This window comes from Cervus elaphus, chromosome 15 (assembly GCF_910594005.1).
Source record: "Cervus elaphus chromosome 15, mCerEla1.1, whole genome shotgun sequence".
NCBI classification, from domain to species: domain Eukaryota; kingdom Metazoa; phylum Chordata; class Mammalia; order Artiodactyla; family Cervidae; genus Cervus; species Cervus elaphus.
The window spans coordinates 11,840,108-11,855,046 of NC_057829.1; positions in this window are offsets into that span (position 1 = coordinate 11,840,108).

Genomic DNA, 14,939 nt, shown 5'->3' on the forward strand with positions numbered 1-14,939 from the left:
ACAATGCGGGAGACCTGGGTTCGACCCCTGGCCTGGGAAGATCCCCTAGAGAAGAGAAAGGCTACCCACTCCTGGAGGACTCCATGGACTGTATAGCCCATGGGGTTATGAAGGGTCGGACATGACTGAGCGACTTTCACTTTATATACTGGGGCTATACATATGTTTTATTTAAATGAAAAGTTTCTGCTTTTAAAACAAAAATTGGAAAAGCAAAGAAACGAAATCCTAGGAAATCACCCATTTTGTCTCTGTTCCTTACTTCTGGGTGAAGAAACACAGGCCTTAAGCAGCCTTGCTGAGTGGCCCATTACACGTGGCTACTTGGCTGGAAGGTGGCAAACACAAGCCAGAACCTAGCCTCCTCCTGGTTTCTGTTCATCCCTCTCGCGTCGTATGTGTCTCTTCCTTTTGGAGCAAGGACTCAGACCTCCTTTCACTTGTGTTAAACACGGGGGTGGAGAAATATTTCTGCTCTTTGGCATAGCAGGTAGCACGGTGTCTGTCACAAGTGGTCAGGAATCCAATCTTTACTCAGAAATGGATATCTGCAGCCCACCCAGCCCAGGGCTGTGCTCAGCTCAGGGCTCCATCCACAAAAGCACCAGGCATGGGGCCAGAAGGGCAGGGATGAAGATTACGGATGCCATCTGAATCTTCACATTTCAAATTCAACACATTTTTACTGAACTCCTGAACCAATGTCTGTATAGTTTATATTCCACTAAACACTAAAGTTCTTCCATAAAAAAAAAAAAAAGATTTCATGGTTAAGTACGGTTGGATCATCTCATTATGCTTTTCTTCTTGGAAGCCCTGAAGGGAAAGGTTGGGTTTCATGATTATATTGAGATACTCAAAACTTCTTCCTGCCCCTACACCTAGCTTTTGGGAACCAGCCTATCTCCTTTCCAAGAGAATCCCTCCCTCTACCCCTGCTGAGTAAGAAGTGGGTCCTGCGGCTTCCTCCCCCTCAGCTGATTGGCCCAAGACTCTCAAGCTGAAGAAATTAGGTTCAATGCCCTGGCACTCAGCTTTTGAGACTTAGAAAACTGACATAGTCAATTAGGGTGCTGGACAATGATGTGACTCAGCCCTTAGGGTTGAGGCTACCATGGTGATGTGTCATTTTGGAGCTATTTACCATAATGAGAAAGATGAAAGAAACAGTCTTTAGGGTGAAGAGGAGAATGGAATCAATTTGCAGAGAAAAATATAAGGCAAAAAACCACCAGGGGACTTTGACTTCACAAAATGGTGGAGTAGGCAGCTCTAAGCTATTGAAACACCAAAAACTCCTGGAGGAAAACATAGGCAGAACACTTTGGACATAAATCATAGCAATGTTTTTTTGGCTCCATCTGTTAAAGAAAGTAAAAGCAAAAGTAAATAAATGGAACTTAGTTAAACCTGAAAGTTTCCGCACAGTAAAGGAAGTCATTGACAAAGTGAGAAGACAAGCTGCTAAATGGGAGAGGACATTTGCAAATGGTATTACTAATAAGGGTTACTATCTGACAAATATCAACAGTTCACACAACTCAACATCAAAAAACAAACAAACAAACAATATGGTTTAAAAATGGGTAGAAGAACTGAATAGACACTTTTCCAAAGAGGATATACAAATGGCCAACAGGCATATGAAAAGATGTTCACCATTGCTAATCATCACAGAAATGCACATCAAAACCACTGGGAGATGTCACCTCACACCTGTCAGAATGGCTATCATTCAAAAAAACACAAATAAAAATTGTTGGCGAGGATATGGAGAAAAGGGAATCCTCCTACACTGTTGGTGGGAATGCAAATTGGTGTAGCCACTGTGGAAAACAGTATGGAGAGTTCTCAAAAAACCAAAAATAGAACCATCATATGACTCAGTAATGCCACTCCTGGATATATATTTGAAAGATACATATACTCCAATGTTGATAGCAGCATTATTTGCAATAGCCAAAATATGGAAAATGACCTAAGTGTCCATCAACAGATGAAATGTTAAAGAAGATATGGTATAATGGAATATTACTCAGCCATAGAAAAGAAGACTTAGAGGGCATTATGCTAATGAAACGTCAGACAGAGAAAGGCAAATACTGTATGATATCTTTATATGTGGAATCTAAAAAATTCAACAAACTAGTGAATATAACAAAAAAGAAGCAGACTTGCAGACAGAGGACAAACTAGCAGCTACCAGTAGGGGTGTGAGTGGAGGAGGCGGGTACAAACTAATGGCTATAAAGTAGAAAGAATGTATTGCACCACATGGGAAATATAGTCAATATTTTGTAATAACTGTAAATGGAAAGTAACCCTTAAAATTGTATAAATATTAATCAATTAATAAATTCAAACAAACAAAAAATGAGCAGAAACAGCCAGACCCAAATTTGTCAGGACTCTAGAGAATAGACAAAGTTTAGAACAAGTAAATGCATGCTGAATCAAGAAAAAGATGGCTTCAAAATTGTAGGAAGGATTGGCAATATTTCCCTTGTTTTAGTCCAACCTCTCCTGCTTGGCAGGAATCTTGAAGATGGCAGCCATATTCTCAATGTGGAACCTTTGCTAATTATTGTGGGTGTCTCTTCTAACCTGTCTGGGGGCTACCTGTAGAACTTACACAAGGGAAGCAATGTCTATTTTGCCTGACTCAGAACTGAGGCTAGAAAGGCAGTGCCATTCCTTGAAAATACTGCAAGATGAACTGTCAACCCACAGATGCCTGGGGCAAAAGATGATGATGGAAACATAAACAGCCAGCTGAACACATCCATAGATGGCCTAGTACCTGGGAGCAAAAGCCTGAGAGTTCCTTTGGGAAATTAGGACATTTAAAACAGTTAAAATTAGGACCCTGGAGCCTATGCACGTGCCTGGGCCAGAGAGACAGGATGTGAAAAAGCCCTCAGTCTCACTTGGGGCTGATCTTCAGGCTTGGTACAAGCCTGGCTTGGTGTTGAAGGAGTGACCTGGAACAGAGTCACTTGGCAATGATTAGAAGTGATTTTTGTGTTTCTTTGGTTTTGGATTTTTAGCTCTGAGCATTCAAGGAAATCTCTGTGAAAACACTAACTGCGCAAAACTAAAGAACAGAAACTTCGTTAGCCACACATGACAAGGAAAACAGTGTCTGCGAAACAAGTTAGGGAAAATCACTAAGCAAATGGACTACTATAGCCTTCCCAAGGGAAAAGAATCCAGCAAATCCTAGGGAATGAAAAGAATCTGATTTCCAGATATACCACTTTATAAGATTCAAATGTCCGGGTTTCAACAACAACAAAAAATTACAAGATATCTAAGAAACAGGAACACGTGGCACAGGCAAAGGAACAAAATTAATTGATAGATTAATATCTGGAATATTTATCAATATTAACATTGATAGATTAATAGCCAAAATGATTGATAGATTAATAATCTATTAATATAGATTAATAGTCAAAAAAATCTCAAAAAATAAGGACACAGTCTCAACTACCTGATTTTAAAACTAACTATAAAATCTATAGTAATCAAAACAGTGTGGTACTACACAAATACAGACATAGAGAGACCAGTGGAATAGAATAGACAGTCCAGAAATAAACCCTCACATATATGGTCAGTTGATCTTTGACAAGGATGCCAAAACTTTTCAATAAAAGTTGCTGAGAAATGCAAAAGAATGCATTTAGACTTTTATCTCACACCATTTACAAATAACTCAAAATAACTCATAGACCTGAAAGTAGGAGCTAAAATCATAAAACTCTTAGAAGAAAACATAGGTATAAATCTTCACATCCTTGGATTTGGCAACAGGTTCTTAGCTATGATACCCAAAGCATAAGTAACACAAGTAAAACAAATAAATTGGATTTTATCAAAATCAAAACTTTCATGCATCAAAGGACATTATTGAGAAAGAGGAAGGATATAATGGAATGGGAGAAGATATTTGCAAAATATTATCTTATATAGGTTTTTTCTTTATTTTTAGATTTTTATTTTATTTATTTATTTTTAACTTTCGACTTTACAATATTGTAATGGTTTTTGCCATACATTGACATGAATCAGCCATGGGTGTACATGTGTTCCCCATCCTGAACCCCCCCTCCCATCTCCATCTCCATCCCCATCCCATCCCTCTGGGTCATCCCAGTGCACCAGCCCTGAGCACACTGTCTCATGCATCGAACCTGGACTGGTGATCTTTTTCACATATGATAATATACATGATTCAATGATCTTCTCTCAAACATCCCACCCTCACCCTCTCCCACAGAGTTCAATAGACTGTTCTATACATCTGTGTCTCTTTTGCTGTCTCACATATAGGGTTATTGTTACCGTCTTTCTAAATTCCATATATATGTGTTAGTATACTGCATTGGTGTTTTTCTTTCTGACTTACTTCACTCTGTATAATAGGCTCCAGTTTCACCACCTCATTAGAACTGATTCAAATGTATTCTCTTTAATGGCTGAGTAATATTCCATTGCGTATATGTACCACAGCTTTCTTATCCATTCGTCTGCTGATGGGCATCTAGGTTGCTTCCATGTCCTGGCTATTATAAACAGTGCTGCAGTGAACATTGGGGTACACGTGTCTCTTTCAATTCTGATTTCCTGGATGTGTATGCCCAGAAGTGGGATTGCTGGGTCATATGGCAGTTCTGTTTCCAGTTTTTTAAGAACTCTCCACACTGTTCTCCATAGTGACTGTACTAGTTTGCATTCCCAGCAACAGTGTAAGAGGGTTCCCTTTTCTCCACACCCTCTCCAGCATTTATTGTTTGTAGATTTTTGGATAGCAGCCATTCTGACAGGCATGAGATGGTACTTCATTGTGGTTTTGATTTGCATTTCTCCAATAGTGAGTGATGTTCAGCATCTTTTCATGTGTTTGTTAGCCATCTGTATGTCTTTGGAGAAATGTCTGTCTGTTTAGCTTTTTGGTCCATTTTTTGATTGGGTCATTAATTTTTCTGGAATTGAGTTGCAGGAGTTGCTTATATATTTTTGAGATTAATTCTTTGTCAGTTGCTTCATTTGCTATTATTTTCTCCCATTCTGAAGGCTGTCTTTTCACTTTGCTTATAGTTTCCTTCATTGTGCAAAAGCTTTTAGGTTTAATTAGGTCCCATTTTTGCTTTTATTTTATTTATTTATATATTTTATTTATTTATTTATTTTTTATTTTATTTATTTATTTTTATTTTATTTTATTTTTGCTCTGGGACGTGGGTCATAGAGGATCCTGGTGTGATTTATGTGGGAGAGTGTTTTGCCTATGTTTTCCTCTAGGAGTTTTATAGTTTCTGGTCTTACATTTAGATCTTTAATCCATTTTGAGTTTATTTTTGTGTATGGTGTTAGAAAGTGTTCTAGTTTCATTCTTTTACAAGTGGTTGACTGGTTTTCCCAGCACCACTTGTTAAAGAGATTGTCTTTTCTCCATTGTATATTCTTGCCTCCTTTGTCAAAGATAAGGTGTCTAGAGGTGCGTGGATTTATCTCTGAGTTTTCTATTTTGTTCCATTGATCTATGTTTCTGTCTTTGTGCCAGCACCATACTGTCTTGATGACTGTTGCTTTGTAGTATAGCTTCAAGTCAGGCAGATTGATTCCTCCAGTTCTATTCTTTCTCAAGATTGCTTTAGCTATTCGAGGTTTTTTGTATTCCCATACAAATTGTGAAATTATTTGTTCTAGTTCTGTGAAAAATACCATTGGTAGCTTGATAGGGATTGCATTTAATCTATAGATTGCTTTGGGTAGTATACTCATTTTCACTATATTGATTCTTCCAATCCATGAACATGGTATATTTCTCCATCTCTTTGTGTCCTCTTTGATTTATATCGTACAACTCAACAACAAAAAAGACAGCTCATGTGAAAAAATGGACAAAGGACTTAATAGACATTTTTCCAGAGAATATATGCAATCAATAAACAGACAAAAAGATGCTCAACATCATTATCCATTAGGAAAATGTAAATCAAAACCATAGTGAAATACCATTCCATGCCTACCAGAGTGGTTATAATTAAAATAGTTTTTTAAAAAGTGTTGGCAAGGATGTGGAGGAATTGGAACACTTGTACTTTTGTTGTATGAATGTAAAACGATGCAGCCACTGTGGGAAATGGTTCGGTGATTTCTCCAAAAAGTAAACTTAGGATTACCATATGATCCAGCAATTGCAGTTCTGGATGTATACCACAAAGAATTGAAAACAAGGGCTCAAGCAGATACTTGTAGTATATCAATGGCCACAGCAGTGTTACTCACAAGAAGTGGGTAGTTATTGCATAGTGGATACAGACTTTCTGTTTGGGGCAATGGAAAAGTTTTGGAAATAGATAGTGGGTAATGGTTGTATAATATTGTGAATGTAATTAAAGCCACTGAATTTTACTCTTAACAGTGGTTACAAGGGTTAAAATGGTTTATAGTTCCACATGTACAGAGCTTGGAAGTCACCATTCCATCTTAAAAGCAAGTAAAAGGATGAAGAGACTGAAAAGTTGATCAACACTGTTCTTGGATCTTTAAGAGAGGGGCGGACAGGACAAATCACTGTCCTCAAAGTTGGAGAGACAGATGGGTGATACAGGGATTCTCAGCTTCCTGAAGCAGAGACAGAATGGAAACCACTGTGGGAAGCAGTTTTGGGACAGGAAAACCTGAACTGTAACTGGTGAATTACTGGCAACTGAGTATAGATAGATCTGAGAATGAGAACTCCAGGAGAACCCAGTCATGGGTGGTAGGTACATTACTATAGAATTTACCTCTGGGAACTAGACCAGGTTCTCACTGAAAATGTCAAGGGGAAATCTCTTCTGGCTTCTAGGAGAGGGAAGGTAAAGAGGCCAGTTTGAAATATACCAAGGTGTGTCCTCAGGGGAAACTAGTTACCCAGAGCCTAACTGACCTGAGGGAGGGGAGTATCCAGCTGCAGCCAGCTCTGGTCACCCTGCTCCATCAAGTGAAGGAGAAAAACACTGAAAAACACTTGTGAAGTTCACAGCCAGGGCACAGACAGAGAATGCATCAGGACAGTGGGAAGCCTTCCATCCCACACCTCATGGCATCACTGCTGCTGCTGCTGCTAAGTCGCTTCAGTTGTGTCTGACTCTGTGTGACCCCATAGATGGCAGCCCACCAGGCTCCTCTGTCCCTGGGATTCTCCAGGCAAGAATACTGGAGTAGGTTGCCATTTCCTTCTCCAATGCATGCATGCATGCTAAGTCGCTTCAGTCCTGTCTGACTCTGTGCGACCCCATGGACAGCAGCCCACCAGGCTCCTCTCTCCACAGAATTCTCTATGCAAGAATACTGGAGTGCATTGCCATTGCATGACATCGCTAAAGGCCTCCTAACAGCAGTGCTACATCATGTCTGGGTGTCAAGAAAAAATGAAGGGACATGAATAGCCAACAATTGAATTTGAAGAGATGGACAAACATCAGAACCAGATACTGAAGGGGTATTGGAATTTTAAATGGTGAAAAGACAAACTTTGTGTTATATAGATTTTTTTATTATAAAAAAATTATAAAAAGCAATTCCCCAGGTTACTAGTATTATGAACATATCAAATTTAAAAAACAATAACCATGTGGCTTATTGAGGAGAGTTCTCAGCTCTGTAGGCCTTTCAGTTCTTAGATCTCATCCCTTATGGACTCCTCACCACATCCAGCCCTTGGAACTGTTCAAGTTAAATTAGTCTTTAATGAAGCTTCCTCAAGTGGGTTCCTATTTCCTGTAACCTAATGATCCCCGATTTGGAGTGACTTTCTCTCACCTGGCCTCTGCCAGGTGACCCTGCATTGTCCACAGGGTCCTTCTTATGGGCTAACACTTCTGGGTTCACAGGAGGAGCTTTCAGGGACTGCTCGGTTGTGTACACGTTCTAGGGTATAGCTCAGCAACATAATGTTGTAGAATACACTGTTGGTCCCTCATCTGGAAGTTATTAAAAAGCTTTCTAAAACTAACTTTACAAATTAGCTATAAATTATGCATTATAATTTCTTCCAGAGCCATGAAGCATTTAGAGTATTGCATTCTGGGTTTAAGTATGTAAAATCTTTTCCAGCTGCATAAAGCTAGTACTTCACTTTCTGTCAGCTTTCTCATGAGTCGGCTTAGTCTAGTCATCAGCTCCTCCAGGAAGTCCTCCCACCTACTCTAATGGCCGCCCCTCTCCAGGACAGCACAGGTAGTGTTTTCCACAGCATAGTAGTTTCTTGTTTATTAATTTATCTGTTGGATGTACACTGCCCACCTTAAGCCAGAATGTAAGCCTCATGAGACCTGGAGCCCTGTGACTTCATTCACCATAATGTTTCTCAGACCCTAGGATGGCACCAGGCACTCAGCACCTGTGGAATGAGTGAGTGAAACTCCCAGAGCTGCCTCCCACCACCCTCTGAGGTGGTTCCTCACCACAGACGGGTCCTCCACCTCCAGCCTCAGCCCTGACACCACTGTAGCTCTATGGCTACAAGCTTCCTCTCTTTCTCTGGACCACTTAGTCCAGCACTTAGAGCTCATCTCTGACATTTAGTTCATTCAGTAAGAAGCTCCTGTTTTCCTTCCGAGAAACATACTCTGCTCAGGGATGGCCATCCAGTCTTTTCCTGCCATAATGTTTGGAAATTTTGCATCCTTGGTTATGAAGAGGGAGTAACAGCAACTTACTCCAGCTGGCTGCACACTTCACACTGTGAAGATCATCCAGTGTGGCACAGAGATGCAGGGTGGGTGAGGCAGGGAGGACATCGATCCTGCACATCTGTTGGCTTCTTCAGGGCAGCACATGGAGTCTTGGGGGGGGGGGGGGCGGCATACACATCATTTGTCTAGAAGACTATGCATGCCCGATGGTGCAGGCTGTTCTCTGAGCTGCACCACTTGGAGGTGTGCCATCTTGGAATGGTCACCGCTGGCCCAGTGACCTCACCCATATGTACTGAGGGGGTGAGTGCTGTGGTGCATGCTCATCTGACACTGTCCCTGCAGTAGGTTTACCTACTATTGTTTGGGCCTCTCAATGATCCTGAAGCAGTTATTATTACTAGTTTCATAAAGGAGGAAATTGAAGGTTAGAGAAATGTCTGAGTGCTGAGAAGAGATTTTTGGGGTTGGAACTCAGACTTGTCCAACTCCAAGCCCTCTCTCTGCCTCTCCACACCAGCTCTGGATGGAGGACCATTTGTGTCTTTCTGTCCTCTGAACAGAACTTTCCTACAGCTGATGTTCTCAGGAGCAACAGGGGCTCCACCAAGGCATACCAACCTCAGAGGCTCCATCTTAGCTTCCCAAGAAGAAAAAAAGCTGCCTGAAGCCTGGCCCTTCTCAGTGTGGTTTGTAGTCAAAAGTTAAAGACTGAGGCCAAAGCCCAGGATGTGGCAATTACCCCAGCCTCAAAACCACAAATGACTACACACAGCCCCTGACTGAAGAAACCACGTCATTTCACACCCAATCCCCAAACCCCTAAATCCTTATCTCTGCATTGCTTCTTTTTTCTGTACTAAGAAATGGAGAGGGAATCCCAGGCAGATTCCAGGGAGCCACACACGGTGTATAATCCCTCTCCTCCCAGGCAGATTTCAAGGAGCCACACATGGTGTATGATCTCTCTCCTGCCTGCCTCGCCTGTCTGGACAGCAAATCTAATTGGGAATCTGTCTGTCCTTCTCCCTCTTTCTTTGCTTGTGTTGGATCAAGCTACTGGGAAAACAACAACAGTAACAGCAAAACTGTTAAGCCTCTGCTGCATATCAGATATCGTTTATTGCATGCATGATGTGTGCATTAGAAGTCTCTTCAGTCATGTCCATCTTCTCACGACCCTATGGACTGCAGCTTGCCAGTATCTTCTGTTGATGAGATCCTTCAGGCAATAATACTGAAGAGAATTGCCAGGCCCTTCTCGAAGGGATCTTCCTGACCCAGAGATCAAAGCTTCATCTCTCACGGCTCCTGCATTGGTAGGCAGGTTCTTTACCACTAGCACAATCTGGAAAGCACACTGAAGCATTTAAAAGTTTTTGTGACACACACAAGCAGATAATGTCACCCTCATTTATGGAGTTGGGGGCATTGATGTTCTGGGAGTTTTGGTCACACCCCAGCAAGGGGTAGACCTGACTTCCATCTCATCAGGTTGTTTCTCTTCATGGCTGGGCCTTGTAGCCTCTCTTCACTCGTTTTGCAGAGATACCAGGTTTGTACTCCCTAAACTGGTCCTGAGCACTCAGCATCTACTGAGCTGGGGAACAGCTCAAAGTGAAGCCAGGATGACCTGCTCTGAGCAGCAAAGAGAACAAACTTCTTGGAGCTGAGCAGGGCAGGGCCAAGGTGAGCAATGGGAACCAGCCTTTTGCAGATATTTTCATTTCCCTGCTGCCCTAAAAGTTGCAGGCTGAAACTAAAATGACTGCTCACAGGGGTGGGAGGGACCCTAAAAACCCCGGGGCCTGTTTTGGGAAAGAAGATTCTGGTAAGTCAGTGACTTGGTTGGTTCCTACTCAAGTCACAGCCCGTGTTGGATTAAATGCAAAGGTTAGGGGTTGAGGAACAAACCTTTTTTGAAGGAGGGACTGGCTTAGGGCTGATGCTATTTATTTTCAACTCCCTTTTTCTGGTTTTTGGACCATTTTGAGAGGATGCTGACAATCATCAGTTCCCTCCCCAACTGGTGTTTGTAATGTTCGCCCCTGTCTAGGTGATGCTCATGTGTGTTTGGCATGCACTGATCCCTTACCAGCTAGGAGGGGCAAAGACACAGAAGTTGTGTGGAAAACTAACACAGGAAAACTTAGTTAGAAAGAATGGCCTGAAATCCTTAGGCCTGCTTCTTGAGCACTTTCTGTCTGGTGCTAAGTGTTCATTTGATCCAGCAGCTCTTGTGAGATCAGACCCCCACTCCCTCTACCTCCTCCCTCTTCCTCCAAGAGCAAGCTGCCGCCTGGTGATGTTAGGGCATTTGCTGCCATGGCTGAGCCAGAATGCCAGCCCAGGTTAGGCAGACTTCAGAGCCTCATGCAGACAACTTTTTTTATGGGAGGACACATTACCATCTACAGGATCCCATTTTCTCATTATTTTTGTTCAGAAAGTTAGCGATCTGGTGTTTTTGGATGTAGCGGAGGTATCACAGAGGCAGCTCTGGGCACCCTGGGTCCTGGTCTACACGTCTGTTTTCCTGCATCCCTACTTCCAGGGCCCCTCCTCTGCCTCTCTCTACCTGGAAGCCATGAGATGCTGAAACTTGGTCCACAGACCCCAAAAAACTGAGAATGGGAGAGCCCAGGTCAATTCTGGGCAGATTGAGGGGGTGCTTGATGTAAGCAGCTTGGGGAATTAAAACACCCTATGCTGGCACTGCCAGCTGGGCTAGAAAAATAAATGTCCTGTGGCTTTGTGCGCCTGACAGAGGAAAGGGGGACAATTAGTGAGATGCTGGAACATCCAAGCTGGGAAGCTGGGACAGAAACACTCAGGTCCGTGGTGATGCGTTCAACACAGAGACAGGTTTTGGGAAGTGCAGTCAGAGCCTCCGTAGTCTGAATGATAGTCAAAGAAAGCAATTGCTCTGGGCTCTTCCCTGGCTGTCCAGTGTTTAACACTGTGATTCCACTGCAAGGAACATGGATCCCACATGCCACGCTGCATGGCCGAAAAATAGGGGCATGGGTGGGGGAAGGCAAGCAACTGCTTTTGTTAATTGATTCAAAGGCCTAGGCTCACTGACACTTGTCCAAGAAGTGGAATTTACCACCTTAGTGAAGATTTTTGTGATGGCACCTGCACGGCTGCTTGCACAGGGACTTGGTTTTCTAAGAAGACCTTCTTGTCCCACTTTAGCAATTCCTATTTTGAAACATGGTGAAATCTATCATTTGAAAACGTCAGGCTCTACCTAAATTCACAGTGTCTTTCTGGAGTACAGGCCCAGATGAAACAAAACAAAGCCTCTATAATTTCCCAGCCACAGTTCCCAAAGCCTGATGCAGTGCTTTTTGAGAGCGACCCCAGGGAAATGGAGGAGGCAGAATGATTGTCCCCAATGGGGACCCTGCCACCACCTCCCCCCAGGACAGGCCCATTGCTTCCCATGCTGGATTAATGAATAATGGTAAGGGGTACTTAACATGTTAATGGGGTTATTAATTATTACTTAAACTCTGAGGGATTCTAGGGAAAACAAATAGTGAAGCCCTGAAACCTGGAGTGAATGCCTTCAAAACCACCATAGTCATGATGAAAATAACATAAGTAAAAACCAAGGCTGCCTAAAATCCTTGGTTGTCAGTTGCTTATGTGAGGCTGTCCCTCTGTGTGAGTAAATTTAGGAGCAGAGGTGAGGACAATCTGGCCATGCATCTGGCAGAAAAAGCTCTTTCACTTGTACTATCTGCTTTGATCCCTGCCAGTCTCAGTGCAAAGGGGACTGAAAGTGTTTGTAAGAACAACCATTTCCTCAAGAAGCCCAGTGGAAGTCACAGAGAATGTTTGAGTTGGCTCTTGCATTTTGATATTTTTAATTGTAATAGAGCCACCAAGGGTCAAGTAAAGGTGGTTATAGCCATGACTGGATGTTAGCAGATGTACTAACTAGCTCCCTTCTCCCGATGCTGAGGATTGCACACTTTATTTCTCATAATGTCCTTTCCCAATCAATTTGGTGACCCTAAATTCCTCCTCTATATCAGTTCTAGAATGGTCCCAATTACTTCAAAATCTAGGGTTGCCAGGGCTTCCCTGGTGGCTCAGTGGTAACGAATCCACTTGCCAATGTAGGATACATGGGTTCGATCCCTGGTCCAAGAGGATCCTACATGCTGCTGAGCAAATAAGCCTGTGCACCACAACTATTGAGTCTGTGGTCTAGAGCCTGGGAACTGCAACTACTAAGCTCACATGCCACAACTACTGAAGCCTGCATGTCCTAGAGCCTGTGCCCCACAACAAGAGAAATCACAACATGAGAAGCTGGCACGCTGCAAAAAAGAGGAGCCCCCGCTCCCACAACTGGAGAAAAGTCAGTGCAGCAACAAAGACCCAGCATAGCCGAGGTCATGTACACACTGCTATAGTTGAAATGGATACCAACAAAAACCTACTGTATAGTACATGGGACTCTGCTCAATGTTATATGCCAGCCTGGATGGGAGGGGGTTTGGGGGAGATACATGTATATCAAGGACTGAGTCCCTACTACACTGCTGACCTGAAACCACAACATTGTTAACCGGCTATACCCCAATACAAAATGTCTTTGGTGTTTTAAATTAAAAAAAAAAAAAACCAGCACAGTCAAAAATAAATAAATAAAATTATATATGTATATACACAAAAAGAATCTAGAGTTGCCAAATGATCTGTTGACTGTCTCTAACTTTTCTCTCTCATCTCAGAACAGGAAGAAGATCATCTGTATGAGAGAGAACACACATTTCTATATTTATTTTATCATTTGCTAAGCTCCAATGAAATGGAAAATAGTTTCCCAGGTTGAGAGCAAGACTTAGGAAGGACAATCAATTCAGAATCTGAGCAGGGAGGCCCAGATGAAGCATAAGCTTAGTCCTTACCTCTGGAGTTTAATTGTGGTTGGAGACAGAAGATGTGTGAAGGGGAAAAATATAAGAGGAAAGTTAAGTAGTGGAGAGAGATGCCTAGATTTGTCCTGCCTGCAGAAAGGTTACAATCCAAGCTTGAGGAAGATGGCCCAAGCCTGTGCTCTTATTGCCAGGATGTGAGAGACATGGCTGCTTGGAAAGCAGAGGCCTGAACAGAGCAGGGCCAGGAGGGCAGGAGAGGGAACTTTGGCTGAGGATGGATTTATGACCCCTAGCATTTATTCCCATCTAAGTTTCTACCTTCTGAGACTCTTCCACCTCTCAGTGGTTTGGGGTTGCCATTAATACTACTACCAATGGCTGGTATGTTCTGAGCCACTTACCCTGGCCAGGGTATACTAGCTGCTTCAAATGCATAGTCTTATAGAATATTCATGATAACTGAATAAAGGGAGACGATTATCCTCATTTTACAAATGAGAGGCCAAGGCTCCAAAAGTTTCAGGAGCTTTCTAGGGTCACCAAGTTGTATGTGGCTGGGCCAGGTCTGAGTTCACGCTCCAGGGATCAAGTCTGCCCCCTCCTAGGTGCCAATGGGTGGTGTGCAGAAGTTGCCCCTACCCTTCCCCATGACTCAGCATCTCTTCCCGCTGTAGAAATAGTGGGAGAAGTTCTCAGAGGTGCCAGCAGGACCCGGCAGGGACCACTTAGAAGGGCAACCCACTTGACCTCTAAGCCTGACGCAGGGCTACTCTTGGGTGCTGCTGTCAGGACCTCTGGTACCTCTTCCCTTCTGGAAGAGGCATATAACATTGAGCATAACATTCTGGAAGTTAGACATTCGCTTAAGGGCTGGGCAGGTGATCTTTACTGATTTTCCCCAAACATGCAATGAGGAGACTGAGGAAGTGCTTCGAAGTCTGGATTCTGCTTCCAGGGTTCCCGGCCCCAGTGACCTGTCCCAGCTAGCGTTCTCGCCCCTGAGAACAAAGCTGTGTCCTTGGGGAGGAGGGGCTCTGGTTAGGTCCAGCTGAACAGTGGGAACTAAGAAATCACTGACTTCTGGGATTGGGGAAGTTAAGAAATCTGCTTCCATGTAAGCAATAGACCCGGCAGGATGCATTTCCAGTGCCCTATCTGAGAATAGACACAGTGGTCTCCAAGGACTGCATGGCCCTGATCTGTCTTCCTGCACCCATAGAAGGGACTCAAGATGGAAGCTGGAAGAAGGAAGGAGACCGGACCACAAGATGGGAAGTCTTCATCTCTGTTTCTTTCTGCCTTCGGAATGAGTCTCTGGTGGATGCTGGCTCTTTGCAGGCACCTGCAA